Source organism: Harpia harpyja, chromosome 2 (assembly GCF_026419915.1).
Source record: "Harpia harpyja isolate bHarHar1 chromosome 2, bHarHar1 primary haplotype, whole genome shotgun sequence".
Lineage (NCBI taxonomy): Eukaryota > Metazoa > Chordata > Aves > Accipitriformes > Accipitridae > Harpia > Harpia harpyja.
The window spans coordinates 52,173,139-52,195,383 of NC_068941.1; the positions used below are offsets into that span (position 1 = coordinate 52,173,139).

General features: G+C 37.3%; 1 long non-coding RNA gene across 1 annotated transcript; it reads right to left on the reverse strand.

Annotated features, from left to right (window-relative positions):
* Nucleotides 1-3,439: 3,439 nt before the first annotated feature.
* LOC128152544 (uncharacterized) lies at nucleotides 3,440-11,680 on the reverse strand. The gene is made up of 3 exons (XR_008238690.1): nucleotides 11,363-11,680; nucleotides 4,252-4,393; nucleotides 3,440-3,979 (listed from the first exon to the last, which is right to left on the reverse strand). It is a non-coding gene; the product is annotated as an uncharacterized LOC128152544 (long non-coding RNA).
* Between the last annotated feature and the right edge of the window lie 10,565 nt (nucleotides 11,681-22,245).

The window sequence follows — 22,245 nt, forward strand, 5'->3', positions numbered from 1 at the left end:
AGAAATGTAACAGCTATGAGGTATGAAACAAGCCTAAAAACTTTTCCTCAAAAAGACCATCATAGACCAGCTAAATGAAAAATACCGACATTTGGCATTTGTCATTTTAGGTAATCTAGGCATTCAAAATTGATACTGAGAACCTCAGGTGGTGCTTTTGTTTGTATGAGTTGATCATTATAGGTCTTCATTGAAAACCCATCTTTTTTAACATCTCTGACACTGCTCCAGAGCTCTCCGTTCATAAGATAGTGTCAACAGTTCTCCCATAGAAGTTGAATGGAAGCAATAAAAGCCTTTATTAATCTTATTATTAAATATAGTATCTACTATGAGAGTTTTCTTGATGAATTGCAGATCTACTCATACTGCCTCTAGTGTAATTTTGTTGTAGTTGACTGATGGATTTCGCTTTGCTTGGGAAAGCTCCTTCCTCTTAGTAGAGGAATCTGAAAGTCCAGTCTTTGGGCTATCTGTATGGTATTTCATGCATCTGTTAAATAGAAATAGGTTTCCCCTTGCCACAGAGATGCAGGATAATGTTTTGATGAGAAGGGGTTAGGGAAATGAGTGTTTCACCCATTCTATCATTTCATGCCACTTTTTTTTAACATTTGGATACCATCTACCTCCAGCCTCCCTGTTCATTAGCAACACCTATGTGCCCACACAGTCCCTGCACCACTGACAGGCTCTTTGGAAACTAAATATTGCTCTATATTTGCTGAGACTATTAGAAGTAGTGGCAACTATCTCTTCCTCTGCTGCTGATAGCGGTGGGGGAGTTGAGACTACCCAAGTTTAAGGCAAGCAGTGCAGAAGTACATTCCCAGTTTTGCCCTTGAAACTGAGCACAGTCTTTTATATTTGTCTTCTGTTCCTTCTCCTCTGGCAGGTCAGCTACTTCAGGCTCCCTGTCCTCTTTCACAAAATAAGGACCTACCACGTAAAATACCTGAATTATAAGTAATGAGCAAACCTAGTGTCTGGTTAAGGGGCTTCCTCTCATGTTAGCAATTTGCAGCTCAGCGGTATCATTTAGATAGTTAGCAAAGATCTCAGTTTGGGTTCACCTGTTCATGGGGTTTTTCACTTTTGAAGAAGATCAGCTGCATCCTCTGTATATAAGTATAAGCAATATATTTATATGGCATAATCTAACTTTCCTGGGGATGGGTGGGGGGAGGGTTTCCAATTAAAAAAATAAAATGGATCAGAAGTATGTGTATATCCTGATCAGGGAGCTCTCTGAAGTCACTAATTTTAGGTAAAGTTTTAGTTGTGAATGTTTTTTGACAGAGGGAGGGCTACAGTGAACTTTCAGAGTTCTGGCCATGAGTCATTATTCCTTCTGCGTGCAACTTGCTCATTAAAGAGAAAGGGAAAAAAAAAAAAAAAAGCTTCTCTTCCCTTGCAGCCAAGAATCTCACCCCCCAAAAAATTGAGTCAGAAGGTTTTTTTCTTTTTCCTACATCACCATTTTTCATTTTCTTTTTCCTAGTAAAATCTTTAATCAATGTTTATTATTTGGAGTTTTCTCTTCACTGCTCCTTAACTTGGAATAGATAAGACTTCCATTGAGGTAAATGGTAAAAAAAGACATAAATAGAAGCAAGTCTTGGCCCAGGATACTGAGAAATGGTGATAAAATTATCTGAAACATAACCAAGTTCAAAGATTTTTTTTTTTAAGAGTTTCAAGAAGAATTTGGAAAATCCTCTGTTAAACCTTCTAGCTTGAGCTGTATGAGATTTTTCAGCACCTTGAGCTACTAGATCCTAGCAGAATGGATAAACTCAGTGCAATGTGCATATTTTTTTGTTTTAATTTAAAATAAAAACAGTCCTCAGTTATTGGGGGGACGGAGCGGAGTAGCATAAAATCTTCTGCTTAAGAAAGTAGGATACACAGAAGAAGCTTGCAGTTTTCATTTTTAAGTGACTGAGTGAACTAGAGAAAGAGGAACCCAAACAGGAAAAACTTCCATCTCTTACAGTCACAAGAACAGACATGTGCAGCTCTGTTAGAATCTGGATACTCACCAGGGATCTTACTGGCTCAATGCATCAAGAAGAAATGTCTGTCAAGCTCCTACAAACTTTGCTTCCCCAAACAACTGCCATATGCCACAACTAACAGCATAAAGACACTATGAATCAAGCCCCAACATTGTGAGATTTAAAGATGTTTGTAGATTTTTTCTAAAAAGTTTCTATTACATCTTTTCATTTCCTCAGTTTCCCAGGCAGGTGACAACAGCAGTGGAGTGCTCAGTAATGCAAATTTAATCCTTTAGTCTTTTGGTTTGATGATATTGTGCCATTAGAGGAAGTTTAGGTCAGATTCTGATGAATCACAATATTTCATTCTGTCCAGGAAGGCATTAAGCAGACTGACACGGCTGCACACTGCCACAGTGCATCCGTACTGCCAGTGTTGATTCCAACATTAAAAACAGTTCCCTGCATGCTGCAAAGCAAGTATCATCATTAAAAAGGTACTTAAGCTGCCTCCCTCTCTCTCTTTCTTCACTAAATAGGTATAAGCCTAACAGTTCTTTGGGATTGCTTTAAGCTGTAGTGTGGAAGAGTGCTTTATTCACCCCCTAGACTTCCAGACTTCAATTCCCACAGACATCAGCTACACCCTCTTTGTGAGCCTGCATGCTGGGCAATCCATACAGAAGCACTGTGTCAAATGGTTAAATAAATAAATAATGTGCAGTGGGCCTGGAGCCAAAAATACTCTCCCCTTGCACCAGTGAGAAAGGTAGTAGGAAAGGAAGCTTGTGCTCTGATGCTACTACTGCTAATGAAAAAGGCAAAGGCAGTAAGCTCGGCGTGTTTGTCATCTAATATTACATCACAGCAGCTCATGATGTGGTGTTAAATATGTCTGAAATCTCTTTATTTTTCTGAGCCTATTTACCAGTGCTTCCCAACACAGATGGAACCCTTTCTTCCTGCACATATTAATTCATTTGTCATTTATGCACTTCTGATCTTTGTGATATTTTGTCCTTTGGCCTGCTACCAAGTCATTTTTTATACATGTTCTGAGAAAAGGTGGCCCTTGCCCTGCAGTGAGCCTCACAAATCCCTGACACACACATATGCATTTTTTATTGTTCTCACATGTTGCTTAACAGTCTGCATGATTCCTGCTTTACAGCACAGCAGATGGGTTCCTGCATAGCGGTGAAACAGATGAGATGTTCAAATCGATTGTTTTATCAACAATCAGTTGTAGATAAAAATCATTTTAATGAGAGAAATTAATGGTGTTTGCAAACATGATGTTAATTAAAGAACATAGCTTGGGCTTTTTTCCCTCCTTTTTTCCCCCTGCACACAGTTTTTGTTACCCATGACATCCTTCATTATTGACTCATGCCCCAAAGAAAAGGCGATTAAAATCTGCTTTTGTTTGATGTAGCTTTTATTGAAGAAAGAAATAGATCTTTCTGAAGCTTCCTGGTGAGATGAAAGTCTAATTATCTCCACAAATGAAAGGAAAAGCTTTAATTAGGCCTGTGCTGAATCTGCGCACTGTGAATTTGTGCATTGTGATGGATGGAGCCCACGTCTCCTCAGTGACTGCAGTTGAAATAATGAAGAAGGAGAAGAGGTAACCTGCTCCCATGATTCAGCTGGCAGAGCAGACTTGGAGGTACACCTGTGTTGTGAGAGCGTGCCCAGAGCAGCTGCCACAGGCCATGTTTCTGTGCAGTGCATTCGGCTGTTTTACAGCCTCCTCCTGAGCTTTGATCTCTTTTCAGACAGCAGGGGTCCTAACAAATCAAGCTTTTCATGTTTCACTCAGTTTCACTCTCTTTTGCTTCACCATTCATACTCGAACTCCAAAGAGGACGGATAAAATATTGTCTTTTTCTGAAGCAATTAATGATCAGCAGCGGACATGACTGAAGTGGGCATTTTGCCTTTTGCGAGGTGTTTTAAAGTTGACTGTGGGGTAAAGGCTGCGAAAGAATCAGAAATCACATTTATTTACTTTGCCATTTAATTAATTCACTATTTATGCTTTTAAAGTCCTTTGTGCATAACACTTCACCTGCTACACACTTCTTTTTTGCAATGCTGTAGTGTCTGCCCAGTTAGGAAAGGTGACATTCTAGGATAGTGTTAGACTGCTAATGGCCCCCAGGGAGAAAACTGAATTATGACAAATAATGCACTATCCCAGATTTTATAACATTTATAATCTATTTTTACCATGTTGCATGCAGCTTACTCTGTCTTCGTGTAGTCCACCTGATATCAGGAAGGTCAAACCACTACTTATTCACATCACTTGCAGCCAGCATATTCTTCTTTGTGAGTCATAAAGCACCTTTGACATCAAGGGCAGTCAAGGAGATTACCTCCACACCTTTCTGGACATGATAGCAGTAAAAACAGGGAAGAAGTAATTGAAGACAAAGTTAAATCAGCATCACCAATCTAATCTTTTATTCTTTCTGTCAGTATATTCTGTGTTGTTTAGAATGTATTGCGTTAATTGTGTACCAGTCTCTGGAATTGAGGAGCTTAGCAGTCAACTGGAAACATGCAGAAATGGAAGGATATGGGATAAATGGGAATGCATCCCCTGTTGATTTGTTTATTTAAGGAAAGGAGGCATCTGAAAAAAAATAGTAATGCTGTCTTTCAGAGCAAACATTCTGGGAAGTCTTTTTGTAGGTACAGCTTCTATAAAGCCTGAAATTGGTGAAAGCAAATGATGCTGATTCTAAGTAATTCAGCAAAGTGGTAATACAGATTTTAATTTAGTCTGTGTGAAACAAATCTCTGCATTACAGTTCTCCTTGTAAACATAGCTTTATCTCCTGCTATTCTAAAATTTTATACATTAGAAAGTTACTCACAAGCTGAAATCTTACTATATATATTTTGTCATTTGTTTAGAGACCTTTAAGGTAGCTGGCACTTTTCTTACTCTGAAATGCCTTGATTTGTTCTTTCCACTCTCTTCCCACACGCTCCATTTCACATTTTCTTTGTGTAGATTTGTGTCCTATGTTTATGCCTTTGTAAGTATCTCCCTAGTGTTAGTACTGTGTTCACAGAGCTGAAGTCAAAAACCTGCCTTATACAATATTCTAATCCTTAGGCCATCAGTGCCGATCATCCAAGTCTGGTGCCCTAGAATTACAGGGATGATGGTGAATGTATAAAGGTCCCAAAGCTCAATATAGGAGAAAAAAGCCAGGGGGAATGCTGCAACACTGGAGCACAGGTCTGAGCTAGGGGGCACAGCCAGGGGGGAAACGAGGAGGCAGTGGAATTCTTGTTAGACTGCTGTGCAGAGATGAGGAGCAGATAGTAAATTAGGAACGAGCACTGCAAGAACACATCTGAATGAGACCCTCCAATTAACTGTTCTCTTTCCTTCTTTCAAGTTTGATTTCCTTTTAACCTTTTATTTTATTCTTTTGATCTCAGCATCTTTTTCTTCTTGTTCAAGTGAAGAGCAGTGGTGCAATAATTTTTGTTGAGGAGGTGCTTTCGTTGTCAGCTCCTGTTTCGAAGCGTAGCAAGTGATGAACAAAAACGGGAAATATTCATGTATGCCATCACCCAGAAAATGAGTCTGACCAAAATTTGAGAGCTGGGACAATTTAAAATAAAAACTGTTCTTTCTCTGTTTGTGACAGAGGTGCCTCTATTGCTTCTGAGCTGTTGAGAACCTCAACAGAAGATTTTATGCGAGGCTTTGTGTGTGCACAAATACATGTATAGAGCGATGGAAGTTTATGAAAGAAAATATTGTACAAAGCAGGGGCGGTAGTATTTAGCTGTTATATGCTGGAAAACAGCAAAGCTGGCCATTACCTTTAAAGAACCTTGTAACTTTCTCCTACACGCTTCATATTTGTGCTAAGTCCAAATTGCTACATGACTATTTCTGAGAGCTTGGGGGTAGGCAGAAAAATCCCTATGAAGGGCTATTGTGCAGGCATATGAATGCATGAGAATCCTGTAATGCACTTCAGCATTAGTAACATGAGTATAGTTTCTATACATCCCCTATGGAAAGCTATAGCAGCTCAGTCCTTCAACGTAAGAGCCACCCCAGCCTTGTGAAGTACCTTGAGGAGCTAAATCGCTGCCAATCTTGTCAGCGTTAAGAACTACTGTCTTTGTTGTGAGTCACCCCTCTCTACACTTCCAGAGGAGTGTAGAAAGAAAAACTTTATAGAGATTTGAAAAGAGTTGTGAATTCCTGTGATGAGGCATGCAGAACACATGAGGTTTGGGCTTGTAGATTTGTTTTGGGTTTTTTTTTCTGAGAACGTTATTGGCTGGCTGGTGCCTGCTGAGACACATACATGGTACTCTGAAATGATTCAGTGGTTATGATTTTGAAGTTTCCAGATTGAGATAAACACAGACATGCTCACTTCACCGTGAACACCTGCTAATTTTTAGTTCTGAAATATCTAAATAAGTATTTGTCCTTTCACCTGTATTTTACAGAATCACAGAATGGTTGAGGTTGGACCCCCACCTCTGGGGGTCCTCTTGTCCAAACCTCTGGTCAAGCATGATCACCTAGAGTAGGTTGCGCAGAACCATGTCCAGCTGGCTTTTGAATAACTCCAAGGATGGAGACTCCACAACCTCTCTGGGTACCCTGTTCCAGTAGTCAGTCACTCTTACAGTAAAAAAGTGTTTCTCATGTTCAGATGGAGTGTCCTATGTTTCAATTTATGTCCATTGCCTCTTGTCCTGTCACTGAGCACCCCTAGAAAGACCCTGGCTCCATCTTTGTACCCTCACTTCAGATATTTACATACATTGATGAGATCACTGCCCAAGCCTTTTCTTCTCTCGGCCCAACTCTCTCAGCCCTTCCTCATATGAGAGGTGTTCCAGTCCCTTGCTCATCTTTGTGGCCCTTCATTGGACTCTGTCTAGTATGTCCATGTCTCTCTTGTACTGAGGAGCCCAGAACTGGACACAGTACTCAAGTGTGGCCTCAGCAGTACCACCTCACTGTCTGCTTATCCAGCCCACACTTCAACAGCTTTTCCATGAGGATCTTATGGGAAGTAGCATCAAAACCCTTACTGAAGTCTAGGTAGACAATATCCACTGCTCTCTACTCATCTACCAGGCCAGTCATTTCATCACAGAAGGTTATCAAGTTGGTCAAGCATGACTTCGCCTTGGTGAATCCAACATGGATTGTTGTTCATGTGCTTGGAAGTGGTTTCCAGGATTAGCCGCTCCATCACCTCCTCAGGCATTGAGGTGAGGCTGGTTGAGCTGTAGTTCCCTGGGTCCTCCTTCTTGCCCTTCTTGAAGATAGGAGTGACATTTACTTTCCTCCAGTCTTCAGGCACTTCTCCTAATCTCCGTGATCAATCAAAGATGATTGAGAGTGGTCTCGCAATGACGTCTGCCAGCTCCCTCACCACTCATGGGTGCATCCCATCAGGCCCCCATCCAGTTTACTTAAGTATTGCTTGATGGGATCCTCTTCCACAAAGGGTACATCTTCCTTGCTCTAGATTTTCCCCCTCTGGGGCCTGGGATTCCTGAAGGACAGTCTTGCTTGCAAGGACTGAGGCAAAGAAGGCATTCTGTACCTCAGCCTTTTTCATGAGCTGTGTAACCTTGAGCAGTGGGCCCGCATTTTCCTTAGGCTTCCCTTTGTCACCTATGTACTTATAGAAGCCCTTCTTGTTGTCTTTGACATCCCTGGCCAGATTCAATTCCATTTGGAATTACTATATACTACTAAGACCATACATGCTAGGAAATCTTATGGAATGACCTACATGGAGTAATTTTATTTACTGGAGTGAAGAGAAAACAATGAAACATAACCAAGGTTGTAAAACATATGTTGGTGCTTTTAAAAGGGTGGGGGGCAGGGATGGCTATGATCTTACGGACTTAGCAACAACCTGAAGTTTTTTTGATTGTCACAATTTCCTTGAATCCAAGTGAATATTGTAGAAACTATGGCATTTTGAAGTGTCCCTGGTCTGATAACTGTAAGATTAAAAGAACTGCAAAGGAATACAGCAGTTTTTCTTTACTTCTCCAGCAAATTATTCGTTTACTTTCCCATTCTCTGAATGTTATAGTACAGACGTCAATATTACTCCAGAGTTTATAAGTCTATATTAATATATTATATAACTAATTTAAGACATATTTAGTTATAGGACATATTTAGTTATAAGACTTCCAGTGCAAGACAGAATGCTACAAAGCTGTTCCTTTCATACTGAAAGAAATAAATAAATTGAAACTGTAGAGAAAAACAAAGCCAAATTCTCTAGATATTATTCTTTCAGGCTGTTGTTCCATTTACATTTTATGCTCTGGCATTTTTTTCAGATTGCCACACAGGTAGTCATATAAAAGAATGGCTCCAGAACCACCAAGATTTAAAGATCTTGTTGAGCTAAATCTAAGCAGTGGGAAACACACCATATTGAAGTTCCTAGAGATTTTGTACTTCTGATAGTCACACTTCAAAACGCTCCTAGTTCAGGGTTTTCTAAAGAAGCAGAAGGTGCCCAATCTGGAATGAAAATTACTTCTTACTGAATTCCAAATAAATGCTGTAGATGTTCACCTCACATTACCCTGATATTTTGGTTCTATTGTCAATATTCTAACATGCTGTTGTACTTGATCTTCTACTTGGTGTGGAATTAGGCAAAATATTTTTTTTTCATTCACATTGGTATTACACAAGTAAGTTTGGAGCTCAATAAAAAGTGAGATAACTCTGTATTAGAAAGCCATAAAACTCTGTTCTAACTAAATGGATTTATTAAGAAGACCAAGTAAGGAAGTAGTTTCTTCACTGTACCATTCATACAGCGAAAGAAAACCTTTAACCAGTTGTCATTGTTCTCACAAGACTAACAGGTTTCATAGGCCTTGAAATCTTGGTATTCAACAGTTCACTGAAGTCCCAATGTATGTAGGATTTGAAAACAAATTTTTAAGTCAATCCAAAGTTCCTTTTTCTTGGGAGCAATCATTGCCTCTCAAACCCCAAAAACTGCCTAGGGATCTCCCATTTATTATTAAAACTTTATATAGCCCTTTTTTCTTCAACTATGTATTTTGTCACAAATGATTTTTTGGTAAGAAAGAATACCTAATACAGAACACACCCCTATCCCACTAGTTTCAGCAGTCTTTAGGGTGGAACAGATACAACCCACATAATTCCTCATGGCACTGTGATACTACAGAGAACCAGTTTCTTCCTCACAACTGCCAGCTGCTGTATGAGAGCTGAAGGGCTTCTCAGAATCCCTTAACCTTATGTTTCCTTATCTGCAGTTCAGTTTCATGCCTGATTTCCCAGAATTTGCTTAACATTTTCAGAAGGACGTCATTCACCCACTAGTTGTAGCTGGATTTGGATTCATAACTCTTCTGAAAACAGAAAGTGATATGATTCTCCATATCCACCAACGCATGATATTGTCAGATGATAAATATTCTTCTCATCAAAATATGATGGAAGAACCGAGTCCTCCCATCCACCAGAAAGCTCTGAACCAAATTAAGGATGAACATTCTGGATGCTCTTTCACAAAGTTAAAAAAATGGGACTAGCCATCTGGCACCTATTGAGGCTCTTTAAATACAGAGAATTTTTGTTGGAGAAAGCATAGCTGTCTTCTGAAGTCTTCTAAGGATCTGTTTGAGGTTTTTTGTTGTGGGTTTTCTCATTTTGTTTTGTATTTTAATGGATTTATACCATATCTCTGTATTTTAGATCAGCAGCCTTATTCTGAATGCCAACAGAAACTTACTGGAGGTTTCTACTTTACAATATCATTGATGCCCTGTTAAGGAACCTGCTCTGTATGGCAGAGAGGCATTCAGCAAGGGCTCAGTTGCACTCACTATTGCCTCCCCAATTGCAGCTGATACATGTATGGACTAGAATCATGCTGGGATCCCTCAGCATCTGCCGTGTGCTGGGAATGGTTGTTTTCTCTTTGTATGAGGCACCAGCTTTCACCTGTTGTATCTAGCAAGAACTGATTAGTGGTAATCTCTGGGGTCATGTTCAGTTGTTAGTTAGGAATTCAGTGGGAGCCAGTGGTTCATTTAGGGGAGTGTCTTAGGAAGCCAAAAACCGCTGCTGTCTACAGGGTTTGAAACAATGCCCCCATCCCTTTTGGTGCACTGTTTCAGAGTTTAAGAGTCATAATTGTAAAATAAGCTGAGCTAACTATCACAAACTTACTTTTTTTATTCACACTGTAGCTGAAAACAGGTCCTTCTTTATGTCATGTTTTCTTGCAAATAAGAACATTATTACATCTTTAAGATTGGACAAACAGTGTATGTACTGTACTTATGGACAATACTATACTGTATTTATGGACAATACTAAGCAGAACAAAGAATAAATGTAAGCCTATGACTAAGTAGGTTCTGTATAAATACAGAAATTACACTTGCCATAGTAAGCGGTTCATGCTAACCAGGAGCTGCTGAGGGTCATATCTGAGATATTATGCAAATTCCAAACTCAAAAATACAGACTATGAAATAATAATTAATTACATTTGCACTTTGATTAAAGATTAAATCTCAGTTTAAAAACAAATCATGTATTTATATTGCCTGATATAATTAGGCACTCTCCTAAATGGCCAAACTTAGAACTGCCTATTATGTCCTAGCAAACCTGTGGGAGACCCTGACGTGTTTAGCAATCGTGTTTTTGTGTTCATCAGAAAAAATCATTTTAAAACAATGTGGGAGGGGCAGTCCTTATCTTTAAGGCAACTGTTGGATAATTGACCTCCTTTAGCATTTAATTTCTCAAGCCTCTAGGAAGCTTAATTTTGAACATCAAAGAGGTACCTGTGGAAGAAACTGTTCCAGACTGGTGAGTAAACAAATTAGAGTTAATAGGGTCATTAGCTTTTGTGGTAAAATTTCAAACTGGGTATTTCTCACTGAGGAATGTAAATGTCAATGTTTTTAAGTCTTCTAAAATATAATTAGCTATGGAACTTGAATACAAATGTTACATATCCTATTAACAAACAATGTTTTCCATACTCTGGGCATTATTTTATTAACATTAGGGAATCTGTTGTTCTGGTCTTATGTATTGCTTGCCAGACAATTAGAATAGAAAAAAAGTACAAACCTGCTTAGTCAATAATACACTGTAAACATTAAGGATGCTGTATGTTCCGTATAATATAGAACATGCTAGCTAGTTACCTTTAGAGTAACAGCTGTAGCTCTGTTTAACCCTTAGATCTCTATGTAGGAATATAAGAGCTTTAAAAAAAAAAAAAACAAAACCACATGCACATAACAAAAAAACAACTTACATTTCCTCATTTGGATGATGGATGATCTTCTCATCTCTACTCTCTCTTGGTTCTGTGGCTACTTAAAGGGATAACTGCTGATTGAATTTGAAACAGAGAATCCAGCAAATTCAATTCTTAGATCCTCTCATTTCACTTCTTGCACAATACTGAAGTCTTTTATTCAATAACCCTTGCATATGGTAATAGAAATATTGCTCCCTTTCCTCCACCAAACTCTGACAAGTTGCTAGTCCACCCACATTTCCACACCTTTTCCCACATACCTACCTGTAGGCTATGCACTCTCTCATATCCATTTCCCCTGAAATTCTTGCTGCTAACCCTTCCCAGCAGCAGCAAGCTCCTGGAACTGAGGGTTGTCAGAGCAAGTTGCCTTTTTGGATTTGTAACCCTAGAAAATTTAAAACTGTGGGGTTTATTCTATCTCTAGGAGCTCAGTACCCAGAAACAGCTTCTTTTTAATCCAGGAAATTGTCTGACAAGTGAGGTAGAGGGGAAAATTTCCTCATAAGGAAGTAGTGACATTAGGTCAGTATAACAGTTTGTGGAATACGGACTGATGGACTAACTGGCAACACCACAAATGCGTTTAGCATAGAAGGAAATAAAATACTTGCTAGAAGTGCCAAAGGAGAGTTGCAGAAAATATTTAGGCTGGAAAACTGCAGATGGGCAAGCACATCCAGTGGTAAACCACCTCTTCCTTGTGAAACTTGATTTGTACCAGCAGGATCTGAGTGAGTGCTACAGTGAATTCTACCAAAAAAGGGAGGGTGGGGGAGAAGAAAAAGGCATTTTAAATAATTGATCATAGCTGTATCTGTGGTTACAAGCATTGGATTCTTAAGTCATTAGCCTGAAGGAGCAAAGACTTTAAAAATATTAACTTTCCTCACTATATATATATATATATAATCATGAAGTTTAAGAAAAAAAATATTTTTTTCCCATTTGGCTATCATAAATCATTTTGTTGTGATAATCTTGTGTAGTGGGCTGATTTAATCTTTTAATCTCCCATTCTCCCTCAATAGCAACAATTTCTTTTTGCTTAAGTAACACCAATAAAAGTGAAAAAAAACCTCAAATGCTTTTTATGTAATGTGAATCATGTTTAAGTGATGTTTTGAAAAAATCCTTGTCCATTAGAAGGAAGCTTTTTGCACTAGGCAAGTTGTTACGACTGAGTTTTTTGCAAAATGGTTTTAGTTACCATTTGTTACTGGCCTCTAACAGTGTGCTTCAAATAAGAATCTTTAGTTTCCCTCCATAAGAGTACCTCATAGAGTTTTATAAGCATTCATTTTTAAATAACCATTAGTTTTATTTCAAACCCCTACAGTGTTTTTGATAGAATGTTACTATTTTCACACAATATTAATTTATTTAACACTGTAATCCAGAGTATTAGATGACTGTCTCCATTTCACTAACTTACTGATTTTACTCATGGAGACAATATTAAATCAAGATCACATAATATGCCTATGACAAATTTGGGATCATATGCCGATCTCCTGATCTTGCTTTCTATGTGTATTGAAGAGTAAGACTCATTTAACCTAACTTAAGCCATACAAAAGTTAGGCATCTGGTCTTCCTTCTACAGTAAAGGCCAAGACAAGCACCTCCAGAGGATAAGTCTTCCTATCACAAAACATCGACAAGTAAAATTTGGCAAGAGAAATCATGGTAAAAGATTATTTGCCCTTCCACTAACCTAGGCAGTTGAGAAGGTAAATGCTTCTGCACTGCTCCATGAAGATGTTTCATGGTCCAGTATGTCTTGCCCATGAATGTAGTAAAGGAATGAGACTGTTGCTTCTAGTATACTGATTTTTTATTCTTTGATTGAAATCTTGACTGTGAACTATTCTAAAAAAATCCTTCCCTTCCTTATTTTGGAATTGTTGAAACTGCACCACTCATCTGGACATAGTGGCAATGCTACTTTCAAAACTTCAAGTAAAACAGAATAAACAGTGTGATTGGCGTATTGGATGGGTGAAAAAGTACATTTCTAAGATTTTTATTAATTTTTAAATAAGACATTTGTTTAAACACCTTTGGCACTATTTTAATTATTTTTTTAAGGAGTAAAAGAGTAGGCACAAGCAAATATTAATTTCTTCAAAACTAATCGCAAAACAGAATTTGCAATATAGTCCCTTTTATGTGGATTGACATAGCTGTCACATCCTCTCTGCTTTATAGGCCTTGGACTTAGCCAACACAGGATGTACTTCTAAAAAAATCCTGAACTATTCAATAGAAACTAAAGGCATAAGACCAGATGGAATTTATTCCAATAACTGTTAAAATTTAAAGGACCGCCTTTCATTCAACTTGTTACAAACTGTAGTGTTCCACAGCAAGCTGGAATGTTTTAATCATATATAAATGAGTCAAAGTTATGAAGAGTGTAACTTTCTATTGCAATTTTTAACCTATTCCCAAACATATTTCATGGTTTTTTCTTTCCCATATCTGTTCTTGATCCCTGTCTAAAGGGTTATGTCAGACCAGACTAGTAAGGTCTGACACCAGAGGGTGCAGAGGTGCCATTCCATGTCTTCAGCACATCATCTGTAGGGTAGCCTGACACATATAATCAGGAGAGGTGGTCTTGCATTAACCTTTTCCACTCTCAGAGGATAAAATGATAATGAAACAACAAAAACAGATAATGAGGCAAGGAGAGCACAATTCCTGTGATTATGGCCAAGAATGTGGGGGAGGAGGGTGGTGGGACAACTTAGTGCAGACTTTCAATCAAGCATTACCAATTCAAATAATAAATGGAGTAGATGTAAATGTAAGTAGATGTAAACCCAGACGTGCACCTGAAGATAACACCTAGATCAGGAGTCTGTTAAGGACAGGAGTTGGTTAAGTTTGTTCTTGTGACTGGCTACCATTTGGCAGACAAACAACTTTCCCACAAGAATATTAAAAAGGTAATTATTTGGTGATTTGATTCAGTTGATATCCTTAGGGAGAATCATTCACTGAAGCAACTGAAACCCCAGAATCTAACAGTTGTAAACAACTACAAGATTTGATGTTTTGCTTAATGCTGCCTCTGCTGAGGCATGATGTGCATAACAGCAACCTACAAAGCCTGATATTATGTGGTGGTAGCAAAAAGGAGGAAATGCTTGTTCACTTTCTTCTGTGGTTTTATGATCTGTTTTTTTGGCACGTTTCTAAGTAGTAAGAAACTACTTCTCCTCAACAGCTCCATTACAGCTCCTAGTAATAAGGCAAAATGTGAAGATCAAATATTTGGTGGAATGACAGAGCCAATAGCTCAAAAGGCATGGATAAAAAAGCAGCCACAACTAAATTTGTACATACTGAGTTAAAAGCAAATGAGAGTCTGGCTACAATGGAATTCACTCCTTGAAAGAAGTGATGTTATTGGTTAGCTCAAAAAAGCAAAGATAAGAGTAAAGCAAAATTACATAGGCAAAAGACTATTTCTCAAAAGCTCCATGTTGTGAAAATGATGTAATGTTAATAGCTTTCCTTTGTTTTGTCACGTTGACAATTTGGGCACACCAAAGTTTGCATTTATACTGAACTTATGTCAGTGCATTTTGAACAGCAAAGCCCTGGGCATCTCAGGAAGTTTTCAAGCTTTTTTTTTTTTAAACCTGAATTAAAGTTACACTGTAAATTAATATAAAAGAATCAATCATCATTAATTATCCTTTAAACTGATGTCTGCACATTCTTATACGTTAATCTTCATTAATGCGTAGGAAAGCAAATATCCCAGAGGATGCGCTGCCTTTGTTGCGATGTTTTACTTATGTCTCTCTGGAGTTCTTAAAAGCTCAAAAAATAGGCTTCTTCAATGGGAAGCATATGCCACTAGGGCCTTTTATACGAGTGCTTGATTCAATCAAAAGGCACAATCTGAGCAGCCATGGGCCAAGGCAAGATTCATCTGTTTAAGTCTCTGACCCTGGTGATACACTGCTTGAGTGCCTCTACAGCACTCAAGCTGTGTCCTGTAGGACTTACTGTGAATTACATTCATGTGTGCCTGTTGTAATGCACCAGCTTTTCTTATGCCAAGTGGGTTTTGTTTTGTTTTTTATTACTCCTTTATATGAAAATCATAACAGCATGTCATTTACTACTTTCAGCAACAGTATCTCTTATAAATATCATAAATAGTTTTAGTATTTCCTTGCCACATATCACCCAAACCACATATGTATTGCTTGACTGTACGTAACAGTAGTCTGAAATTTTTTTCTTATAATACTTTGAAATACTTGATTCAAAAGGAAGGAAACCTGTATGACAAGACATATAGTGAAGGGAAATAAAGGCTGCATAGGATCTCTCTGTTCTTCAGAAAAAAACTGGCACATAAACAATGGATACAAAATTCTTGATATTCATAAATGGTACTGTACTCTAAAAACAGATTTTGAAAACTGAAGTAGGCACACTACTCTGTTCAGGCTTAATTATATTTCTTCTTATGGATAACTGATACAGAAAGATCTATTGCATGCCCACTCAGAATGTCACACAGGCTGAATAGCCTACATAAAAGTGTAATGTAGTCAACATGCACCCAAATGCTCTGTTCAGATTTCATCATGTTGACCTGTGCATTTTAAGGTACACTGGAACTCTGCAGACTCTAGTCACCAATTTTGAGTTTTTACTTTGCTGGCACACTGACTGGCATACAAATGTACTCTGTCTGCTGAGATACTAGATCCTGCAAAGCTGGGTTTTTTTCCTGATATCTGGGTGCAATCCAGCCTTCTCTAGCACTTCCCGGGTAACTTAATAGAGACTTTCCAGAGCTAACAAGCTTTGTGATCACTCTGATTTTATAGCTCACTTCTTCAGAGACGTTAGTGGAAAGAGGGAGAGATTTGAGCTTTGGATAAGTTCCAGAAAACTTATCAAAAACTGATTCACTTTGGTTCATATAATTAATAAAGACTTATCATGAAAATAATGAACACCTAAGAGTAAACACTTTCATACTGAGGTTTCCTTCTTTTCTTGAGAATTTTGCATTTAAAAATCATACTCCTTTAAAGAACTCAGTATTTTTCCTTTCTTCCACTTGGCTTCTCCAAACAAGCCCTATCCAAATTTATAATTCCCATTTTCTTTTGTCTAGTGATTCCCTAATCAGATTAATTAGATAATCAATGCTTTTCCTTATCCCATTCACATGTAAAATCCATTAATAGGTCAACCCAACAGAAGTTTAATTGCTTTGCCCATGCTCTGCATGGTATCTATTTTATTGCTGGTACAAAAACGTTGAAACAATGTGACATTGCTGTGATTAGCAGAGATGCTACTTTCCATTTTTAAAAAGTCTCTGGAAAGAAGCTAACCCTATAGGTGACAATTTTACAAGATTAAATAGGCAAGTTGAGTCATAAATATTACTTCATGAAAGTAAAAATGGAGCACTCGCATTCTCCATGCAGCATAGTTCTATGCCAGTACTCTTCCCCGCAGGATACTGTTCACTCTTTAATGTATCAAAGAAATGGGGGGAGGTGGGGTGATTGCTTTTTGACTTAAGCATTGATTGTGATTTTCCATCAATATGTGTCCTGTGAAATCTTCACTAATAAAGATGAGCACGTTTCTAGCCTGCAAACATAAACAACTATGATACCATACTCATTCAGCCTTTTATGTTCAAATGTGCAGTTATCACTGGGTAGTCATAGGATTCTGTGAATCCCAAATTATTTCAAACTCTTCATAGAGTTCCTCTGTACGAGCATGAATTCCCTAACATAGCTTGGCAGATCTAGGCTCTTAGTGACCTTTGGCTTCAAAGAGCAGCCAGCTTGAGCTGCCCCAAAACTACATCTGGCCATAAGGTTCCAAAAGGCTGAATTCAATTTGTATACTTAGAACCTTCTATATTCTTTACTTTCTGAAAAAAATATTGAACTGCTCCCCCAAAACATTTTTTGTGTCATTATCAGAATTGTAAAAGCATGGCATTTATTCAAACTACCAGTTTATGCTAACATGCCTGTTAATAATTGGAGAAAAATTAAAACCAACTCAAACTTAGGAAGAAGTTCCTCTTTATTAATATACCACTTTGATTTTGGATTGTGGAGCGGCTGCAGCTGTGGCTGTTCAGCCCTAGCTCTTCATGACAAGATGAAGACCAAAATACAATTAAAGGGGTGGAGTGGAGAAAAGAAAGAAAAGAAAAAAATATAATTTGGGCATTGATAATAGTACAAATATTCAAAAGTATGCTCATTAAATGAAACTCAGTAAGTTGTCGTAGTGACAACAGTAATGACTAAGTTACTCTATTCAAGCGTGAAGCATCACTGTAAATTTCTTTTGATGTTTATTTTTATTCTCACACTTAAATTGTTACAAGGATGAGTCATCATTATGATTCATGCAATATGTTTCATCCAGTAAGTCTACAAGGTATGTGTTTTCACAGCCTTGTATCAGTTTTGATAGTAGGAATACAAATTCTTCATGTAAATAAATTTTTACTCAAGCTATAGACCTAAACTATAGACCAAATTGCCAACCTATTTATTGGTTTACAGTTGTTTTTTTTTTATGGTAAAAATATTTTCACTTCTTGAGGACAGTAGGCCACAAGTTTTGATCTCACCAGCTTCAAGGTGACAAAAAGAAATACAGTGAATTGGTGATGTCTGTATTCCCAGAACTCCCAGTTTGCCAATGTCAGTATCACAAAACCACTACCAGAGGTGCTCCCATGCTAGAAATCAAGAAACATATTGGGACCTTGACTAACTGGACTACGGACAGACATCTTCAGCTTATAACAGTGATCCCTTCAGGGGGAGAACACACTGGTTTAATATTGTATAATTTGCACTATTCCTATTCATCTTTTGAAAAGATTATTTCAATCTTAAAGCTGTCAATTTGGCATTTTCATAAGAACTAAATCAGTTTTTTAAAAGTCAAAAAGTTGCTTTCTCTGTTTCTCTCCTTTTGATTGATTATCTATGGTTCCACAGCATATTACGTGATCACAGCAATGTTCTTTGGAGATATAATCATCAAAGAGCATTACGCAGCTGGGGCAGTACATGTGAGGGGTGTAAATAATGAAACAGAACAGGGGGCCATTAAATATATTTTTTTTGTTTTCTGTGCTTGGAGGCTTGTTTACAAGGTAGGGGGTATGCTGTTTAAAAAAAAAAAAAAGGCAAAAAAAAAGCAAGACTCTTAAATTGTACCAGCCAATCCATCTGTTCAGATTGGGATCCCTGCAGACCTGGCAAACCTTGAAGGTTTATCAGTGTTCATTTTGGCTTTCAGAGGTGCATGTATTCCCAGTGGCTCAGAAAACTCTAGTTTATGTGTTAGGAAGTATATTCCCAAAGCAGATGTTTAATTTTTTAAATTATACGGTCCTTGTAATGCAAGTTATATAGTGCAGGATATTTTATAAAGCCTGCTTCTGTGTAGCACATCAAATATAAGAGATTGGAACCGTTAATTAAAGATTGGTTTAGAGGAGAGAAAAGAGTAGGAGGCAAAAGTGTTTAAACATGTATGCCCATGACTTGTAGCAGAGTTGAAAAGTAACTGATTGTGTATGGATAATTGCCGTGACTCAGTCTGGCAGACCCCTATTGTTATCAAAGTTGCAAGGCTGCCTCTTAAACTGTTCAGACATGGATCTCCAACATTCATGTCAAGAAAGGCCAGCTGCTCTGTTAAAATTCATTGCCTGTTTATTAAAAAAAAATTATATCTTCTTTCTGTGTCACTATTCCTGGTTTTTTTTTTTTAAGAAAATGGTTCCACAATTTTCTTTCTAATGCAAGCTTCTGTCATTAATCTGAAGTGTCTGATACTGAGTCACCTGATACTAGCCTGATATTACTTTTATATCTGTATAAAATAAGCATCATTAGGAGTAATCCCTACAGAAGTCTATGATTCTTATTTACACTGTAGCTCTCTCCCATTCTTTCCATGTAAAGGGACTTTGTGTACCAATTGTACACAAAAAAAATTAACTTGACCTAAGTGAAATAAGGAGATTTAAAGAGTGAAAATTAGACCAAATAGAGTTGAACAGTCAAAACATTGCAAGTCAGATCAGAATAAAGGTTAATGTACAGCTCACTGCTGTTAATATTCAAATCATTTAGAAAATCAGAAAGGTATGAAGCCTTTTAGAAGACCTGAAAACAAAATTCATAGAATCCAATGCTTTGTTATACTTAATAATAAAAATTAAGAGACAGGAGAAGTAGGATGTGCATGTCTGAATCTAGCTCTGTGGATGTTTGAGTGGATTACTGCTACTATCATACTCTAAACAAAACCGTAAAGTTGGTAAACTAGAGTGTATTTACCAGCCTTTGCTGACTGAGGTTAAATCGGCTAAAATATATGTGTAAAGAAGTTTTCTTGTGGACTTACAATCTCAACTTTTGACTTTTTTTTTTGTCAGCCTAACATTGTCACTTATTTGTAGGATTTTATCTGATGTTGTTTGAATTGTACATATGTGAAAAAGGGGTTTAAAATTCTCCAGTTGAATTTGGAATCATTTCACATCAATTTTTATACTTGCTTATTGAAACACTAATGGCTAAATACCAGGTAACAACTCCAACCTTGATATAGACCATGTAGTAGTTGTTTTGACACACTGAAAAATGGTAACTTGGACAGAGTGAGTTTAATTCATCTTTTCAGATTAATATGTAGGCAGAATTTTTAAACGTATCATTTTTATTACTGAAATAGCATTAAATTGAATTTTTATTTTTGAAAACTTTAAATTTCATATGCAGTAGGGAAGTGATTCTAAATAATAAATCAAACCGGACATCCTACCAATCAAGAGGCAGGAATGCAAGGCATGAGAAACCTTCTAATTTAGCATAGAGTAGTCTCTCGTGCATAATTGCTGTCCTCTGATCAAACCATGCTTTTTAACCTCAAACAAGGAGGGAAAAAGAAGAGTCTAATAAAAAGGACAGCTAGAACATCCTTTCATAGAGATGGAAATTACTTGATATAGAACTAAAAAAAAACAAAAACCAAAAAGCAGTAGGCATATGTTGAGCTACTGTTCAATCCTGCAGGTAAACTGTGCAGCTCAAGTATGTAAACCATGTTATATTCAGAAAGAATACAGGAAAGTGAGTAAGGACTAAAAAAAAATAAAAAAAAATAGAAAAAAAAGAAAGATGGAAGAAGAAGCCTAGATCTTGTAACTGGGACAAATATGAAAAAATTATAATTGCGTGTCTGTCTGTGGAAAGGGCCACATTTATAGTGCTTGTTAAATAGAAACATTTTCTGAAGCAGTATGCTTTTTCCACTCCTCTAATCTTAGCAGATGTGGATGTGAAATTTATCTGTACTGATATACTGAAAAAAATCCCAGCCTTCCTTTTTTTAGTAAATGTAAATTACAACTCACAGTGCTGATGGTATCAAACTGTATGATGATTTAAGACCAACAGACATGCCAACAGTATAGGACTTTTTACTCTAAACTTTTTAATCTCATTGCAGATTGGTGGGAAAAATATTTTATCTGTATCAACCTTGCTGTGGCTTCAAATCTTAAAGTTCAGACTAGTGTTTGACTTGTTAGAGGCCCTCCTACCACGGTTAGAAGTGAGAAGTGCAGGCTAAGAACCTGTGTTACTAGGCAGGGTAGAGTCACAGTCAGATTTCTTTAAAAATGGTTTTTTACAACTGTTTCTTTTTTAGTCTAATACTCGTTTAATATGACAAGGATAAGGATGAGAAAAGTGGGTTTGCATGATATTAATCTTCTCCCTGGGGCAGAAGCCAGGGGCAAAAATGACATTCCTCTTACCTTGAAGTTAAGGGAGCAAAATGAGTAAATTTTGTTCATGCACCACTTCTGTATGGACCTTTACATTCCTCATTTCCCAACTGCAAACTAATTTAGTGGGAGACCCAACAGCTATAAAAATTTGGCGAATAGCATAAAGGATTGAAGAGCAAACAATTTTAAGAGTTTACAATACCGTAATTGAAAGAACTGCACTCATCTAGTCTTCCTAGTACATTAAGCATTGTTCTCTTTAGTAGTTCACAAACCTCAGCAAGTTGTAGAAAACATTGTGCGCAGTTGTTTCCTTAATTTGTCCAGTGGATAGGAAATAAATAACATTTACTTTTTTTTAATGCTGCATCCTAAATATGAAGCTAAAGTATATTAAACTATTACTTGTTTCTGTGTGCCCAGAGAAGCATACTTCTTTAAGGAAGGACAGCAAAATGACTAAATGACCCTACACATATTAGGTAATAAATAAGATGGATGAATAATTGAAATCTTGTACTACGTGGGCATCAGTAGATTAATTTTTACTAGCGAACTTATTTCCACTAATGATCTTGGGAAGTAATCTCTCATCAGCAAGCTGTCACAGTGAAGGAGAGGATTTTAGACTTTTGCTCAAAGTTGTACTGTGTTGTGCTCTTGTGTGCTCTATATAATTTTATCCGTCAGCTGCATACAAACCCAAACAAGAAATACTTAATAAGTTATTAAAAGCCCCTTTAAAAACCTGGCAGTTTGATAATTCAAACAACAGCTAATACATTTTGAGATGGCACTGAACTTTTTAACTTCTTTTTATGCTCTTTTTAATAGAAAAAAGAAAAGCATTTCAGTGTAAGCATAGCTTTTCATAACATGAAAGGGAAATTGATCTGTGGTGTCTGTTGATGTAAACAGGAAAAGTTTGTCTTGAAATGCAATATTCTTTGGAAGAATTCAGTTATAAGGCCTTCTTGCAGAATTTGAACACTAAATGGAAAGGCAAATAAATCACTGGAAAATATTTTACTCGTAAATA